General features: G+C 41.1%; 1 protein-coding gene and 2 long non-coding RNA genes across 5 annotated transcripts in view; 1 reads left to right on the top strand and 2 right to left on the bottom strand.

Annotated features, from left to right (window-relative positions):
• Positions 1 to 19,295, top strand: part of C1QTNF7 (C1q and TNF related 7) — a 101,700-nt gene that overhangs the window by 24,636 nt on the left and 57,769 nt on the right. Inside the window, exon 1 of one of the 3 annotated variants that reach the window (XM_014851820.3) lies at positions 7,173 to 7,422. The exons of the other annotated variants lie outside the window; for them this stretch is intronic. The gene's annotated coding sequence lies outside the window, so the exon portion shown is untranslated. Of the gene's footprint in view, positions 1 to 7,172; positions 7,423 to 19,295 lie in introns of those variants that run through there. 3 annotated transcript variants of the gene reach the window in all.
• LOC123284788 (uncharacterized) overlaps positions 1 to 19,295 on the bottom strand; it is an 88,583-nt gene that overhangs the window by 42,955 nt on the left and 26,333 nt on the right. The window lies entirely within an intron of this gene.
• On the bottom strand, positions 9,392 to 18,338 carry LOC139044893 (uncharacterized). Its single transcript, XR_011502315.1, has 3 exons — positions 18,237 to 18,338; positions 10,078 to 10,192; positions 9,392 to 9,517 (listed from the first exon to the last, which is right to left on the bottom strand). It is a non-coding gene; the product is annotated as an uncharacterized lncRNA (long non-coding RNA).

Here is a 19,295-nt window from a genome sequence, read left to right as displayed (position 1 = left end):
GAGGTTTCTTTTTTTCAGGCAGCACAAAAAATTGGAAATGTATTTGTGTACCTTAGAATCAAACGGACCTTGATTTGAATCCGAGGTCTGCTATCTAATAAATGTGCAACATTAGGCATACTACTTACCACCATTGAGTTTTTTCCTTATCTGTAAAGTGGAAATAATACTTAAGTTGAACCAAGTGAAATTGCCATATTTGTAGTTAAAATAAGTCAAATATTGGCAATTTCATATGGTTTAACCTACATCTGTTTCACAGAACTGAGTCCAGAATAGGAGAATAAATCCAGGTATATCTACTAGTCAGAACTCTCTTGCTGCACATGACAGGCATTCAACTCAAGCTAGCTTAAGAAAAAAGGGAATGCATTAGCTCATGTAATCAGTCAGTCTAGGAACGGTGTTAGCATCATGCATGGCAGGATCTAGGGCCTCAAATGATGCTCTGGATCCTCTCTCTCACTTTCTCTTTCTCTGCTGCCTCACTTCCTTCTGTGTCTGTTGACTTTGTCATGCGATGGACAGCAGGGCCAATGATAGTCTTCATTAGAAGCAAAAGGGACTTCTCTTTCCCAAAGTCTGTCTTTTTGGGTTACATGCTCACGCCTCAAGTACCCACCATTTGCAGATATGTCATATGGCCTACTATGCTTGGCTCAGCCTGGTTGACTTTCTCGCCTCAGGGGAGGCAGCAGGAGTGAAGGGAACTAAACATGATAGACCAGTTAGAACCACATAAGATAGGGAAGGAGTTACCCAAAGAATGTCGGGGTGCTAGGCAGGCGGAAAAAAAGGTGTTCACTATAGCGTGTACAACACTTAAACACAGATCCTGCCACACAAAAGATGGTTAAAATTAGCTGAAGAGTTTCCTACACAATACTCAAAGGACATAAGAAATAAGATTTACTGTTTCACCCAAGGATAAGGTGAAGAGTTTTTCTCAATCTGCCCAGGACTTTCCTGATGTTGGTGCTGTAAGTCTCATGCCCTGCAGAACTCCTCAGTCCCAGGCAAATCATCTTGGTTTGTCTGGACTATCCTGATTTTGAAATGAAAAGCCCCACATCTGGGGAATCTCTTCAGACCCAGGCAAACCAGGACAGCTGTTCACCCTACCCAAAGATGACACTTATAAGTGTAAATCTTAGCTGCAGTTGAGGTCTTGTTAAGTCAGTTTATTAGTTACTGCATCAATAGAAAAGTGATGTGATATGGTATAGCCAAAACTCTATAGAGTCCCATAGAAAAAAATGCATAGACCACGTCTGTTTCATGTTGAGTTACAGGATCTGTCCCTTGGCTTTGCCTTTCCCTCTACTTTCTTTGTCTTTGTTTCACTGTCTTTCTTTCTCTCTTTTCATCTTTCCCCCCCTTCTCTCCTCCTCTCCCTCCCTCCCTCCCTTCCTTCCTTGCTTTCTTCCTTCCTTGCTTCCTTCCTTCCTTCTTACCTTCCTTCTGATCTTCCTTCCTTCTCTCTCTTATTTTCTTCTTTCTCTTTCACTTTTTGTTTGGCAACATATTTACCTTTCAAATAACATGTGACTTAGATTGTGTTTGCAATCTTCAAAGGAGCTGGTATGTGTTGTTCGACTAAAATAAGCCAGCCTCAGTAAATGCATGTATCCTGGATAATCCACCAAGTAAGAGAAAACTTAGCTGTTGATTAGGACAAGAAGTGTAGGTGCTATCGCTGTGGGTTTGCTGAGACAGCATGGTCATGATGCTAAGCATGAAGAATGAAAAAAGGGAGGGGAAGAAAAGCAAAAAATATGGTGATGATTGTCAAATGAGAACATTGGATATTGGAAGGGCTTGAGATTGAGTTCTTTGGAGGGACATTGTGGTTTAACTGTTTACATAAGGGTTTCATTTACTAACAAGGGAAATTCCTGAGATTTAGGATCTCTTTCTTCTTTTGAATCAATATTATCATTAATTAAGCAATGTAAACCAGGAAATCCTTCTTGGGTACAAGCTATGCTTTGAAGCCAGGCCTGCATTTGAATGTTTTCAATCAAATCTTAAAATAAAATTAGAAAGAAAGCAATTTCTAGTCTTCAAAGGACAGCTATCATTGGGGAAAACAGAGTCTTCTGAATTATACTTTTAAGAGTGATGTGAATTTTGTTTGCCATTATTAAAGTGCTAAAGTTCTAAAGAATTAACTCCACCTTGAAGGTAAATCCAAATGCTGTCTCATGACAAAGTTTCCATCCACAAGTCAGGGTCATATACTTGGGACTTCCACTACATTTGAGTTTTCCAAAGATCAGCATTCACATCATTTCCACAATTTTTGTCATTACATAGTACCACCTGTGCCATTTATTTACCTAGTATGTTCCTAGAAATTGACTTTTTAAATTAGATAAACTAAGCTGATGCAGCCAATGCAGTTTATTAATGCTCATGCATAGCAGTGTCCAGAGGACTCATGCTGACGCTCAGACCCTAATGTTTTTTAAACCTTTGTAGGAAGGAAAGTATTGTCACCCACAAGAAAAGCAGTATACTATGGTGGCATTGAGGAAAGGCTTGGTTCTTATCTTGATTTTACCTTTTGACAGCCTTGAGATTTTGAATAAGTGACTTCAATTTTCTACCCATATGGTTGTGAGGATTAATTGAGACAATGCTTAGAAAAAATCAATGAATGGTGCTAGCCCATAACAAATGTTAGCCAGGATTCTCTTCTTAGTCCATTAGTAGAGAGAGGGAAGACTTGCATAGTCCTGCAGGGCAGACAGTTCATTTATTCTGTGAAAGCTAAATAAATGGGGGATGTAATGCCACAATCACCTTCTGAACTATGTGATTTCAGGATATTACCTTACCTTAGGGAAATAAAGTTAAAAAAAAAAAAGTTAAATTGAGCCAGAGGGCATCTCTGCAGACTGCAGAACTTTTGGAACTATGTCTTACTGGGAAGGGACAAAGGAAACGACATGTCCTAGTGTTTGTTTCTAAGCTGGCTTCCCCCAGACCAAATTTTTATCACTGTGGCAAGTCAGAGGTAAAAATCAGAATGGAAAAAAGATATGTTTTACCAAGATTTTGTGAGTCCTTCTGCAAGCTAGGTTGATTAAGGGCCCAAGTGAGAAAACACCACCCAAAGTTAGGAAGAGACTAGTCTCCCCTTGCTCTGCAGAAAAGCCAACATAATTTTGCTATCACAAGGATTTTAGATGATTTTTAACATTCTATTCTCTGATTATTTTTGGTATATTAGAAAGCTATTTTTAGTGTATTTTTTTATCTGGCAACCATATTGAACATACGTTATTTTTAATAGCCTTTTAAAATTTGCTTGCATTGTTTAGGTATACATTTGTGCTATCTGTCAATAACTCTAACTTTGCTTCCTCCAATCTAATTCCTATTCCTCTTATTTTTTGTTTCCTGTCTTATCACATGTAAATTATTTTACCATCATTTAGGAATGATTAAAATAGTATTACATTTTTGACCCACCAGGTTAAGGATGACTTTGAGAATGTAACAACTAAAAGCTCAACAAATACGTAAAAATCTGTTGCAGTAATTTATATGCAATGTGACAAAGACAATAGATAAAAACAGGAAAAATATCAATGAGCAATATTTTAATTAAATGAATGAACATAATAGAATGTAAGTAACAAAACTTGACTGCAAGGTTTCAAATGGGAGATAACACCAGGAAATTATCAATCATATCAGTCAGAATTGAGTTAGGAAAATGAAAATCACTCTAGGAAAGGATTTAAGATGAGGAATCAAAGCCTTAAATAACCGTTGAAAGAAATATGGAGAACCTATACGTGGGATCAAATTGCATTGAACTACACAACAGGCAAATGAAGCCACGCAAAAACTGGTGAATGTGTTCTGTAATCTACTTAATACTATTGTGCCGATGTCAGTTTTTAGTTTTGATATCATATTACAGTGATATAAGATGTCACCATTGAGGGAAGCTGGCTTTTTGTTTCATTTGGGGTGTTTTTTGCAACTTCCTGTGAGTATATAATTATTTCTAAGTAAAAAAGTTTTTTTTTAAAGGGGGCTATGGAACCAACAGTTGGAGAAAACTCACACTGTTTTGCTGGAAACTTAGAAGTGCAGGCTTGCTGGGAAGTCACACTAGAGTTTGTGATTCCAGGATCTCACCCTGAAGCTCCTGCAATTCTTGCATCACTTGACTGTCCTCATTCTGACTGCAATTGCCACTAAAGAATGTCCTGTCATTCTTTTCTGCCCTTCACATCCCTGTGAGTGCCATTGGTTGACTCTAACAGGGGACCCTGACTACGAGGGGCTCTGGGAAATGTAGTTCCAGGCTTCCAATCCCTGACCTATAAGAGAGAGAGTAGAAAGGTCAAGGGACAATGCTGAGCTATAAACATATATCCCAGCTCACTGATATTTGACAGATACTATCAATTTATAACCTAGCCTGTGAAAAAGGGATTGGAAGAAGGAAATTAATCAAAATTTTTAGTTTATACATAAGAAAAATTTACAAATAATTCAATTTCCCAGCATAGTTCTTTCATCTAATATTCTAGCTATCTTCGCCCAAAAGAATTTATAATAAGCAAATTTTCTTAGGATTTTTCCAGTTTATAAAACAATTCCACATGAACTCATTGGCCAGCCAAACAATGCTAAGAAATAGATAATAATGAAAACATTTAATACTTCTCTAGCATTTTCATGTATATTATCACATTTACTTGCAACCCACCAACAAGATTGTGTTCCTTGTAGTTCTCCAAACACAACACACTGTCTTTCCATGTCTTTGCACGTGTGGTTCCTTTAGCTGAGAATGTCTTTCCCTGGTAAGAATTCCTCCTGGCAGGCCCTCAACCTCCATACATCTTGTTCCATCAGAGTCTTGCTTCATCTCTTTCCTGAAAGAGACTGAGGCTGATGGGATGTGAACAGACAGCCCCATGGCCACGCTGTGCTGCCCTTGCAGGAGTCCAGGGGTTGACCAGCAGGCCAGCAGATGTGACCCAAGATCTGTTCCTCAGCTGCCTCTACTTATTCCAGGAACTTCATCCTTGATTAGCCAAATCTAGTACTCTTATGCAAAATAGAAAGAAGAATAAATTCAGTGGTAAACAGGGGACTTAATAAAGAGACCCCTGAGACTGAGCTCTTGGGCATATGTTTGCCAGTCACACTACCGCAAATGAGTCTTGGGGCTCCTTTCTGCTACTATTTATTTTCCCTGATTCACCTTTTCCCTCTCCCCACTTCCTTCCCTGTAGGTTCTCATGTTAGTGGTCTAATGGCTGGAGGTATGTCAGTGGTCAAAACATCCCTGCCCTCAAGGAGCTTAAAAACCAATGAGGAAGGCAAACATCATGCCAATGATCTTAGAAATATGTAAATACTGTAACAGCTACTACAGCTATGAAGCAGCATTTATGAAGTTTTACAGAAGAAAAATATGTATGAAGGGCTGGTAGAGTATAGGATAAGAGAGAGCAATGGAGAGCGAGGGCACGTGGGGCAAAGAAGCTTCACTGAGGAAGGAACATGAGTTAAATTTGAACTGGTGAGGGGGGCTTAACGTTAAGAGTCTAGGAGGAAAGCAGGGAGAGGACGTGGTGAGCTGACTCTCCACAGCTGTCAGCCTAAACTCAGTGGGGACCCAGAGGGAAACCACAGAGCTTCCCTCTAATCCTTTTCCCTTCTCATAATGCTCTGGGTAACAACGTCCTGATGCAAGGCAACCGAGCTGGGAATTAGCAGGAAGGAAACGTCTAGGTTCATGGCTCAGAATCTAGGACAGAGGGAGAGGAGGAGGCAGACTGTGTCATGGAAAGAGCATGGTTCTGGTTATCACAGTTTATATTTAGACACTGCCACTTATTAGCTTTGGGAACTTGGAAAAGTCAATAGCAACCTCTCAAAGTTGTTATGAAGATTTAATGAGAAAAGGAACAAGTAGGGCTTTATACCCAGTAAGTACTCAGTAAACATTAGCTCTCTTTTCTCATTTTTCCGGGTTTGCCATGGACTGAATCGTGTCCCCCCAAAATCCATATGTTGAATCCCTAACATATAGGGTCACCATGACTGTATCTGAATATGTGGTCTTTAGCAGGTAATTAAGGTTAAATGAGGTCATAAGGGTGGTGCCCTGATCCAATAGGACTGTAGTCTTGTCAGGAGAGGAAGAGAGAAAGGGAGAGCTCTCTCCCTCTCTTCACCGTGTGGCGACACAGCCAGGGGCGTCCGTCTACAAGTCAAGGAAAGGGCTGTCACTAGGATTCTAGTGACCATGCTGGCCCTCTGATCTCAGACTTTTACTCTCAAGAACTGTGAAAAAATATTTCTGTTGTTTAAGCTACTAATCTTTGATATTTTGTTATGGCAGCCCTAGCAGCCTAAGACAAGGCTCAACTAGAAAGTTGCTCTTACAGATGAGAGAGTACAAATCTTAACTGCAAGGACATTTAAACAATGAGTTTATGAAAGGACAAAGAAAGTGAGTGGAATAATCAAACACAAGCTGGATTTGGGGCTTAAGTGTTTTCAAAAGTGAGGCTGATCTCAATTCCCTTGGTGGTGGGTTGTGACTACTTCCAGGATAAAGACAGCCTCATCTGTGTCAGAATGCTACAGATGCTTTTCTACGTGGTTGAGCAAAATGTTTTCTCCTTTTTTTCTTTCTGACTGTTTCATGAGAAACGGAAGGAGACTTAAACTCTAAGAAAGAAAACTAGTAGTGGTCAGCATGGGGAGATGAGCGCCAAGAGATGAGATAACAAGGGAAGGAAGGTGAAATGGGGAAAAGGAGGATATTTGGTTCCAATTCTTGCACTAACCAGCTATGTGATTCTGGTCAAGGCTTGTAAGCTCTGGGCTTCATTTCCTTCCATTGTAAACTGGAGAGGCTGAACTGCATGGCCTCTAAGAACATTCTCTAAAGTGGCTGGTAAGAAAGCAATCACAACATGCTTTGAAAACCAGTCAAAGGTGCCCTGATTTCCCCTGGCAAGAAAAATGAGAAGACATTCAACTTGAATTTCACGCTTCTAAAACAAATATTGTCCAGACTCTTTGCGCTGTTTCCTGAATACAATTCGGAGAGCGAGCCAACAGATAGAGGAGGATATTTATTTTTGTTCGTGTGGTCAACAAATACTTCTTTCAGGCTCAATCAAACCATTAGGAAGTCTGTGTAGGCCAGGGCGTCATTGCACGTCATGGGTCTTGCGTGCTCCCTCTCTCCCAGCCACTGCTCAAGGCCTGGGAGAAGGTTTTTGAAACGAATCAGGAAATTACTTATCAATCTGAAGCCCCAAAGAGTTATGAGCACTCCTTGCTGCCAAAGGGAGGGGGATTTCAAGTGAAAGCTTCACATCTGTGCGCAGTAGGGTTCTAAGACTCCAGCTGTTGGAAAGTCTTGCGAGCAATGTAAGTAAACAGTCCTCTCTCCCTATCGAAGTAAACTTCTTCAGGCTTTTTTTCTCCCAGAGATGAGTCTTTTGGCTCAGGTTGGTGTTACTCTTTCCCTCTTCTTCTGTGAGGTGTGGGGGTGTTTACTGACTGGGGCTTACTCAATGAAACATCTCCTCTGGGGGATGAACACAAGAGAGAAAGCGAAAGTCAGTGGTCAGAATCGGCTTTGCCTGGGAAGGGTTAGTTTTGAAAACAGTCCTGGACTTGGCGATTACGCTCTTTAATAGCTATAGATCCATCTTCAAGAGGATCCTGAGGCCAACATGGACACTGTGGGGGTAAACAGAAGGGGCTCCGTAGCCTCACTCTGAAAAACAGAATTGTCATGTAGTCTGCACCTCTGTGATTCAAGCTTAAGGTGTTTCTTTCATTTTGATATAATGTAGGATTTTAGTAGAGGAAAAAGAAAACATTAAAGCTAGTACTGTTCTGTGGAGATTTCCTTGCAGTAGTATAAATCTTGTGCTTATTTTATTTTTGGTTAAGAGTGCTGATTCATTTACTGTTTATTTTATTCAGCAAATGTGTTTGTCACTCCACATGGCTGTGCGGGGATAAAGCATTCATTGCGATATAAGAATGTAAACATCTAGACTGTGTTGGCAAAACTATGGGTTTGTATTAACAGTAACTATAGGAATGGATTGCATAATTTCATAAATAATGCATTGTACTGGAGTATGTTTCTTTTACAGGTATTTTAAATCAGATTGTGGTTAAGGACTAGGAAGTAATTGCAGAGATATAGATAGGAATATAGGAAATAGTTTTGTGTCAATCACCCTTTGTTCTGTGAGACACTGCAGCTTCCCCAGGAACTCGAGTGTCCTTTTCCAGGGTCCCTCATCAAGAGCCCTACGGCTGCAGGGAACTTGTGTCCCGAGATCTCACACTCTGCCCCATCTTCAAACTACGCATCTCCCAATATGTCCTGATTCCTGACTCGAATAAGAAGCCTTGCGTCCTCAGCCTGCGTTGAGTTCTCCAGACTCCCTGGAAAGCTCCCAAATCACAATAATAATTGCCCTTAACTCTAGTTGATATCTGACTTCCTTTCTTCTCTTTGAATAATTTTGCTTCACACTTTGATGTCCTGTGACGATAAAACTGGTCTTGTTCCTAATATGTTAGTAATTGTCAGCACGTGTGTAAGGTGCCTTAGAGGGTCAGGAGGCTCCAGGTAGAAAGAGATTTCAGTTACTGGGAATTTATAACAGGCTGTTTCCTATGTAGCCCTCCATTAAGTAACTCATCTCTACCTTTTGTATGGGGTGATCTCTAACCTTTCACGTTTACTTAATAAATATACTGGCATACCTCCTTTTATTGCGCTTTGTTCTAGTGCAGATATTTTACAAGACCCTCCACCAACAAAAAGATCATGACCTGCTGAAGGCTCAAATGATGGTTAGCATTTTTTAGCAATAAATATTCTTTAATTAAAGTATGTAGATTTTTTTAGACATAATGCTCTTGCACACTTAATAGACTGCAATATAGTATACAGTATTACAGTATAGTATAAACATAACTTTTACATGCACTGGGAAACCAAACAATTCGTTTGACTTGCTTTATTGTGCCATTCGCTTTATTGCGGTGGTCTGGAACCAAATCTGCAATATCTCCAAGGTATGCCTGTATATTGTATTCCTAATGTGCTGAAAGCAATAAAAACAAAATGTAAGACAATGCTCCCCTTCTAGTATAAATATGTTTGTAGTTTATACACCCAAGAGAGTTTTCATTTTCGTGGACAATAACAGCATCTGGGCGGTGGCAGTTGGACATGTGTGGTGCAATGGATCATAAAACAGAGGGATACACGTTTGGAATGTGAAAGGAAATTATTCAAATATTGGAAGACATTTACTGAGCATTTGCCATGTGCTTGGCCCTCTGCTTGCCATGCCTCATGTGGTCTTCGGAGCAGGCGGCTCACTGGTTAGGAGAAGTGGCTCTGCAACCAGAGCACCTGGATCCACAACCCAGCTGGCCTCCGTGAGATCCACAGTTGGTTACTTAACTCCTCTGGGCCTCAGTTTGCTTACTATGAAATAAAGGAAAAAACAGCAGGGTTCATGTAAAGATTGAGAGTTAATGTAGGTAAAGTGTTGTTTTTGTCTCTCATAAAGGAGAAATTGAGGCTAGAGATAACTAAGGAACTTGCCTACAGCCACACAGGCGATGGGATTTGGAAGCAAATGATCTGGCTTTATCATAGTGGAGAAAGGCCACATTTTCAACCGCCGCCTCCTTCCCTTGTGGTTGTTCCGTCTTTCACATGCATTCCTTTATCCAGCTCTCACAATGGCCTTCTAGGTAAAAGTTATTGACCATTGACCATGCAGATTTCAGACAAGGAATCTGAAGCTCAATGATGTGAAGTAACTCCCCCAAAGTCACACACTCAGAAATCAGCAGGGCTGGGAGCTAATCAGAGGTTATCTAGTTCCAAGGTCTGCGCTTTGTTCAGAACCCCACACTCTTGAACTGTTGGGCCTATACTGCCCCCTGCAGAAAAGAGGGAGGTAGCAAAGGATGCTAAGCTCATCATCAATTAGGTCCTCACTCTGTCTGGCCCAGGGCCTCATTAATTAAAGCAGGTACCTGGAACCCTTTGTTAGTAATTCTCCAGAGGGTTTGAATGTGCATCAAAGTTTGACAGTCACTCTTCTCAGCATGTCCTGTTATCTGGGAAAAAGTGTAGGTTGCTGTGTCCCACCTGAAGAAGGTAAAAAGTTCGGTTAAGGACAAAAGATGGGAAATTTTCTCCCATTCAAATTTTTGGATTACCCTGTGGTCAGAATCAACACTATTTCAGAGTTATTTACTGTCTTGTTTATATCCCAGCGCTTTCTTCATCTTTTGGCACATGTCACTTTCTAAGCCCTGTGACCATCTGAACTTTTTGTCATCAACCCCTTTGATTGCATCAGGCTTCGATGATCAGCAGATGAGTAGATTTCTTTCCCTTTGTAGACTTTTTGTTATAAATCAGTACAACTCAGTGGAATTCATCACCACAGTAGAATAAAGTGAGCTATCATATCTGTAATATGAGACATTCACTCAGTAAACTTTACACAGAAAAACCAGCAACATAGAGCATGGACTGTGTTGAATAAAACATAGTCAGATTGATTTCTCTGAAGACTACTGCAACATAGATAGACACAAGCCAACAGGGGCATGCCAAAACATGTACTGGGAACTCGAGATGCCTCAGAAAGAGGTCACGGAGGGTGTGGTGGAACAGGAACCACTAAACTTTGGAAATAATTTCTTGTGGTGGCAAGTGTCAGGATTTGAGGTGAAATATTTCTGGCTTTGAATTCTGGCTTCACCACTTTCTCTCTGTAAGATTTAAAGCATGTCACTTACTTCTCAAGCGTATGCAACAGACATAAACAACTCTGCGTAGCACCTAGAGTAATAAGTGCCCAACACACGGGAGTTCGTTTCCTCCTTAACTCTGGTCCATCCAATCCACAAATATTTATTGAGCACCTACTATGAGCCAAGCATTATTCCAGATATAGCAGCAAACAAGAGCCGTAGTCTTGCTTTCATACCTTAGAGAGGAAACAATAGAATCATGACCAGAATGTATCTTTGGAGACTGATAAGTGCTACAAAGAAAATAAAATGTGGTAATGAGATAGAGTGCACAGCAGGCACAGGAAGAGGATACTTCTTTAGCTAAGGTGGTCAGGGATCGCCTCATCAAGGAATTGTCATTTAGCACAGACTTGAATCAAAAGAAAAACACAAAAGCCGTGGTTAAGCCGCTGACTAACCACGTTAACACCAGATGAGTCATAGAAACTCTAGGCCTCGTTTTCACCACCCATAAACTACAGAGCTGGAGGTAGTCTATGGGGCTTCTTTTAGCCCAAAAAGTCTTTTCTGTCATTTTCTTTCCTTGTCTTAGTATCATATGCCATCAGTAATTGTATGAAAAGAAGAAAAAAAAATCTCTGAGTCAAACTATACTACATTCATTCCATTTTCTGGGATTTTTTTTTTCAAAATATTCTTCCTCATCAAAGATAAGTTAGTTGGTCCTAAGTGAATGAAGATTAATTAATGATTCGTTTTAAAAAGTTCAAATCATCACAATTCCTAGGGATTACATTGTTGGAGAAGACAAGAACCACTGCATGGCAGATTTTTAGGGATGAATTGTGCAGCTTCACAATGACTTCATGTGTGGCTTCGAGTCTGAAATCGTACATATATTAGTGGAGCCAACGTGCAAAGCTGCCAGAAATCAGTCGAGCCAACACTCTATCAGCCAAGAGTCCTGTGTACAGCTTTAAAAAAAACAATCCAAGGTCTGAAATGTTTCCTTTCTTAAAATGGTGTGGCAGATCTCACTTGGGTCTGAGACCGCGCCTATTCAATGTGAAGGTCGCAACGCAGATAGCTTATACCAGAGGAGTCTTTGTCTTTCAATCAGCCAAATACTTGTGGCCAGAATATTCTTGGCTGTACCAATCCAGATGATTGTCTCATTACTCCATTTTGCCTTTATCACCATAGTGTAAACCTCAGTTATGGATCTATAATCTAGGAGGAGAATTTTGCGTGCACAGCAACATAAAATGCACGCGTCAATGTTTTTGATTTTCAAATGCTGAGATTTTTTTGCTTAATTTATAAAAATGCTGTATCTCCAAATTGCAAACATGTTTTTAAAAATTGTTTTGGAAGCAAGGTCCAAAGACACAATCCAAGAAGTAAAAGATAAGAGCAAAGAGGATGAGATAAGGACCTTGGAGTTAATTGGCTGGTAGTAGAGAGAGTTGTGGGGCAATTCAGTAATGTTCCCTGGGGCTCTAAAGCTATTTCACCCAGAGAATGGTGGTGAGCTGCTGTCCAGTGGGGAGAGTAGGGGAGGACAAGGGAACTGCTACTGTGAGCTTACTTTTATGCAAATAATATTCCCAGCATTTTACATACATTAGCTACTCACCATGACCCTAGTGTAGTGTGGCTACTACTCTGCTTATTTTTACAGATGAGGAACTGAGGCTCAGTGCAGTTAAGTAACAAGGAAGTTCGCCAGCTAGGAAGTGGCAGAACTAGAACTTGAACCCAGGACTGCCCTATTCCACAACCCACTAACGTTCCGCTCTACCACTCTGCCTTAGAAGGATAATGAGGTTTTTCTCCCACATGCAACACACATCCTATTTAAGTAAAAAAAGAATTTACTGCGAGTTTTTAAATGTCAAAACAACCTCCTGAGGGAAGAGGCTGAGGAATTGTCTTCTTTGGAGGTCTATTAAAACCAGATCGGTTATCATATACATGTGGTGTGACATGAGTGCTGTCCTTCCCCAAGGTGAAAAGATAAACAAAATGATTCCTCAAAGTCTTCTCTAGTTTTTCCAACCAAAGGCCAAGTCTACATCTAAGCAAGGCAAAATGGTGGTGACGTGTCGAATCCAGCCGTCCTACTGTCCCTCCCTGACTCCATGCCGGTCACTTTGGCTGAAGTGATCTCCAGACTTTCTGGAAGAAACATAGTCACTCAGATCACAGGCTCTGCTGGCCATTTTCCCACAACCAGGGAGGGGACACAAATCTGTTCCAGTTTGTGCCCAACCAGATGAACATTGTACCAATGAATCTATTGCCTAATTTGATGGCTGTACTTCCAATGTTTCAGAACTATAAATCTGGACCAAAATGGCTTAAAAATGGAACACTGTTAGAAAATAGGAATGTCTTTAAAAATTCTAGCTATCTTGTGTATAAGTTAGGATTGCATTTGCCTGTGAGTATTGGAAAGCCCAGTTCCTTTCACACATAAGGGGTTTATTTTTCTCGCATAACAAGAAACCCAGAGGTAAGTGACCCGAAGGTAGTGCAGCAATTCAAAGATGTCACCAGGAAACCAGGCTGCCTCTATCTTCCTGCTTCACCAGCGTTAGCAAGTGGCTTCCATTCCTGCCATGGAAAAACAACTGCTGTACCTCCAGGTGTTGAGTTCATATTCCAGGCAGGAAGGTAAAAGCCTTCTCCTTGTCAAACTTTGCCTTTTTATTTGAGAAGAGAAATTCTTCTGGGACTTTCCTTGTGCATCTTATTGGCCAAACTAGCTGCAAGGGAATTTGGAAGTTTGTGTATTCTGCTTTCCAATCTTTAATACAGAAAAAGGCAAGGGAGAAGTGCATTGGGATGAGTGTTGAGTGAGTCAAACTACAGTACTTGTCAAAATATGCCATAAATTCCTATTTCTGAAAGCAATAAATTTGGAATTTGATACATTACATAAATAAGACTACATTACATAAACATTTTCTAGCTGCATCTATTCTAATACTTAATTGTGAACATGATAATAGTTCTAAACCAAGACATAAGGGATAGGTAGAGACAGGATTCTACCTGAAGTAGCACAGAGTAATGGAAAGAAGTGCTCTGGATGTCAGATCAAGATCTGAATTCCAGCTCTATAACTAAATAGATGTGGGATGTCTCTGGATCTCAATCTCTTTATTTTTAAAATAGGAGTAATAATAGTTACCCATAGAATTGCTTTAGAATTAAATTAAATACCACATAAAGAGTCTGACACATAACGGGCATTCGAGGAAGAGTAGTTCTTGCACCTTTTATTCAGCAAGTGCGTAAACCTTCATGAAACCCAACTCAGCCAAGAGCTGACAGTTGAAGAATCAACTCTTTGATTGCAAGAAATTAGGACAAATCCACTGAATGGTGTGTAGCCTTTCTCTATCAATGCATGCCAAGATTCTTTCATTTTGGGCTTCATCACATTATCTTAGCAAACCAGACAAAAATGTCTAAGCGATTTTGTTTTCCAAACTGCGCCGTACTCTTCAAAGTGCCATCTGGTTGTGACTTGTTACAAAACAGAGTCAACAGAGCCATTTGGTGACATGTTAAAAAGTGACTTCAATGTTTGTTACCAAGGAATATAATTCCTAGAATTTGTGCAATTTGTTCTGTGTTGTTGAGATGTGAAATAAAGCCTTCACAGAGACTTTCAGCTGTTTCAACACATTATCCTCATCTTAACCCATGAAGCCAGGTTTTGAATTGGGTTTCTTTCCATTTTAATTATCTTCCCATGTCACTCCCACTTTTCCAGTCAAAGACGGATGCTTAAAGCTTATCACCTGATAGTCGCCATTGCAAAATTAAAAAGAGAAATCGAAACAAACAGAAAGAGTCTGCAGATTCACAGAGTCAAAATCTATCCATCAGCCAAAATCTCATTTTCACATTATGGTAAGGTGAAAAAAATGATAGAACGCAATTCAAAGCCATGGTTCTTGTGCCTGTATGAATTCTGTGATCTTTAGCAAACCATTTAACCTTATTCTCTCAATCCTTACCTGTAACAAGGAATGAACATACAAGCCCCTTCCATCTCACCTTGTAAATATGGAGATCATTGAGATAGCATACTATTTTGGTATTTCCCATCTCTAGTAGTACAATCTGCACCATGTTGTGGGACATAATAAATCCCATAACCTTTTCAGACTTCCATCTGACTTCTCTCTTTGTTTTTATAGCCAAACTTTCTTGACAAGAGGGCATTCCTCTTCCTTCACTCTGTCCTCCATATCCTGAGTCTGAATTCAGCCAGTTCTTCTTGGTTTCTAACCAATTCTAGCTGTTTAGACTAAATATCTAGCTCTCTGCAGGTTGCCACCTTTTTCTGGCCTGAATGCAGCCAAATTCATATCATATTCAATGAATATATTTATTTATTTATTAGACCAGGAGCGATCCAAACAGACAAAAATCCCTGTCTTCCTGGAGATTATGTTTCATTCCTCTGGCCTCAGCTCACCAGCCTGGGCATACTGATAAAGACACCCAAAGGTCAACAATCTAATGTCATGCTCTCTCCTCTCACTGAGCTCCTTCTCCCAAGTGTTTCTAGGCTGTGCCCACATGTGCTTATGAATTCTTATGCAACAGTCATTATGCAAATTGTAGTCCAAATCATAGTCCACTCTGTAAATCATGGACCTTAATGGTGTCCATCTTGAGAATGGTAACATTTATATGAAGGATACAATCTTCTGTTTTCCCCAAAGTTGATCATCTTCGTGCAACCAGAGAGTTGCTAAGTTCTAGGCAGAGAGGAAGAGAAAGCCACCTCCCTACCTTAAGTCACCTGGCCCCAAAGTAGTTGTGCTGATACCCAGAGCTTTAAGTCTTTACTGGAAATATCTTCTTGAAAAGTTTTCCTGGAAACATTCCTTTCAGCATCTGACATTAATAACTCTCTCCATAAAGCCTCAAAACCAGTCATTGGGCAGGGAACAGAAACGATTTATATTCTCCACTCTATCCCCTTCCCCATTCACATACTTGTGCACAGACATTCCTCCTGCCTCTCACTCTTAATGGTCAGTCTCCAGTTTCTAATTGGCCTGAAGTGGAACACTCTGGAACCCAATGAAATCTGGAAAATCTATCTAAAGTTTTGACCTTTCTAACTGGTGTAGTTTGGAAATACTCCTTACTACCTCCTCCTGAGCACAGGATGGCCAGGCACAGCTGAATGCTTTCGGGTAGCAGTTTCTGAAGCATACCTGGAAAGAGCTGATTTGCTTTCTTCATCCCTTTTTGGTCTACAAGATGCCTTTATCCTAGAAAGCCCATTTTCCTTGGAAGAACAGAGATGCATGGTGGTTAGAGGTGGGTCAAGGGAGCCAAGTCAAGGTTATTTCAGGATAGAAGAGACTTGAACATTTGTACAGGTTAAGAGCAATCAGCCCATGGTGGACATTGAAGATACCAGAGAATGAGAGAAAGTGACTGAGCCAGGTAATCTACGAGAGGCAAGAGGTGGAGCAAAACAACCACCCAGGGCGAGGGCTTGGTCTTGAACGAGCCTGGGTCCTGACTCACACCTGTGTCGGTTGAGACAGGCAGGACGCAAGTGACGATGGATGGGAATATGGATAAATTAAGGATAGTAGGGAAACTGAGGGAATCATGATGCTGCTCTCTGTTTTTCTCTAGGAGGTTAGAACTGGGATCATTGCTTAAGATAAGGACAGTAAGCTCACAAAATGTGTGCTGCAAGCACCCAGCTCAGTTCTTGTTACAGAGTAAGCACTAGAAAAAAATTCTAGTCACTTCTTTCTCCCTTTGAGACTGAAATTTTAGCAAATGTTTCTCGCTAAAAGACCTCATATAAAAATAGCCACATGACACCACCCATATATTTTGTGTTTTAAGAGAAACATATGAGCCTTCCTGAAACTTTTATTTTAAACCTTGAACTATAATGAGCCCTCTAAACTCATCTCAGTTTTGAAAATAATTTGGCCGAAGTGCAGACTGTCAGAGAAGCCCTCTGACCACATATATTCTCTTTTCGTGACCCACAAGCGTGGAGAATGTTCTGGAACCTCGCCAGCAAAGAGGTGTGTGCAGGAAGAAAACTGAACTCTTAGAGCTTTTGATTTCAGTGTTGTAAAAATTGTTCCAGACATGACAAATGAGAGGGAGATAATCTAAAACATGGACCATTTGCATGTGTGGCCTTTGAAGATTTTAATAGGCCTCAGCTTTCCTGGGCCAAATCAGGTTCTTAGCTTCCACATGTTTCAGATTTAGATTGTCTTCCTTTGATTATTTGAAATCATAAGGGTCAGTTTGGGGAAGTTTCATGCTCAGGCTGAGGGCAGCCGGCAGACACATCACAGCAGGTAGTGGCCTCTGGGGAGAGCTCAGATTTCTCCCTCCCCCTGTCCTACCACCTCTCATCCGTGCCATGATGGAGAGAAGATGAATATGGACAGAGCAGGCCCAGATTCAGCCAAGGTTTTGGGGCTCCTATGAGGAGCATTATCTTGTGAGAACAAGGAGTAAGAGTTTGGGATTTCTTGAAGGCTAGTTTTCTCAATCTCTCCCTCTCTCTGCCTCATCTGTTAAATAAGTAAGGCTGGTCTCTTTGGCTTGTCTTTTAGGACTGCTGGTTACAAGAATTCCGCACAAGACCAGTACAGTCACAGGGAGCCAGGATTAAGTATCTTCAAAGTGTCTGGCACTATTCTAGGCACATGGGACAGAGGTGTGATCAAAACAGACCAACTCTCTCCTGCCAGGCCCTCACAGTCCAGTTGAGAGGTAGACAGTCAAAGAGAGCAAAAGATGTGTGTGTGTCAGGAGGTGAAGAGGACCACGAAGAAGGAAGTGGGGTAGCAGGGGGGCAAGTGTGCTGATTAGACAGTGCGTCAGAGAAGGCTGGAGCCACAGAAAGCCAACATTTGAGCAGACGCTTGAAGGTAGAGAGGAATGAGCGGCACAGCATCTGGGAGAAGAGGGTTCTGGGCTGAGGAGTAACAAGCAGGAGAGAAGGCAGGATTGATGGTGCTTGGCTTGTTCCAGAAACAGGAGGATGCCAGGTCGCTGGAATGAAGTGCATGAGGCAGAGCCGTGAGGTCAGAAGGGAGTGGGATCAAGGGCATCTGAGGCCCGGCAAAGGCTCGGAGCTTTCTCCTGAGGGAGCTGGGAGGCAATTGCAGAGTTTTCAGCTGGAGAGTGACTGACAGTTTCTGACCGAAATTCTTAGAGACCATTCTGACTGTTCAGAAAACGGACTGTGGGGAGGCGAGGCTAGGTGGATTGCATCATCTCTACCCTTGCTCTTAGTAGGCTCACCAGTCCCATTATTGTTTCAATGACAACAGTAGGCTCACTACATAAAGAATTTACAGGCCAAAATAAAATAGACATACGTAAAAAGCGTGACGACAACCCACCTTACAGCTTATGTTCTACGTTCCACCGCTCAGCTTGAGGACAGACAAACCCCACCGCAGCACAGTAACAAAATGTAATTAATTGACTTAGGACATTTCTATTTGTGGCATTTTATTTCACCAGCCAGAAAGCTCAAATACCAGACGGTTGTGTTCAAAACCAGACCTGGAAGCCAAAGGAAAAAGCTGTCTGTTTGTCCTTGTTTTCCCTGGACCCTCCTTTCCTGGCAATCAGAACGATATTCCCCAGAGAGCACAAACGATGTCGTTGACCTAGTCTAGCTCACTAGTGTCCTGGGGTCCCACTAGGGCCTTTGTGACCAAAGCTCCAGCTGTAACAAGATGTTCCTACGTCTGGCCTGTCCATTGTGCACAGCACTCTTTCAAGGGCTGTGTGGAGGGGAGCTCACGCAGAAACCAGACTACTGAAGACTTAGATATGGGAAGGCCTGAGTCCCAATCGCATATTGTTTATCCACATTAGCAGCTGTCATTTAATTATTTCATCAACAACAAATACATGTTCCTAATAGGCACCGGACACTGTTCTAGATGCTCAGGACTCAGTGACCAGAAGCACAAACAAAAATGTCTGCCCTCTTGGACAATGCTTACATTTCATGGGAGAAGACAGATGATACAAAAATGAGTAAGTGAAATAGAGAGTATGTTAGGTAATAATGCAGGTAATTGAGAAAATAAAGCAAGGAAGGCAGTGTGGAATGGTTGAATTTGTAATTTTAAGAAGAGTGGTTAAGAGAGCCTTCACTGGGAGAGAGAAATTTGAGTATAAACCTGGAAGAGGAGAAGGAGCAAGAGAATGATATAGACAGAGGTGTGGATGTCAGTGTAGGTGCAGGCGAGTTGGAGAGATGATAGAGATAGAGATACAGATGTAAGTAGATGTAGGTGTCAGTGCAGGTTTAGGGGTAGCTATAGGTGATAGAGAGGTAGGTATAGATGATAGAGATATAAGTACAGATGATTAAGATTCTAATTCCAGTTAGAGCATGAGGAGTTATTTCCCCACAACAAGAAAGTTCCTGTGACACCAACTTT

Source organism: Equus asinus, chromosome 3, assembly GCF_041296235.1.
Source record: "Equus asinus isolate D_3611 breed Donkey chromosome 3, EquAss-T2T_v2, whole genome shotgun sequence".
Lineage (NCBI taxonomy): Eukaryota > Metazoa > Chordata > Mammalia > Perissodactyla > Equidae > Equus > Equus asinus.
The sequence above is the reverse complement of the archived record's forward strand: the minus strand, read 5'-3'. Positions and strand labels throughout refer to the sequence as shown.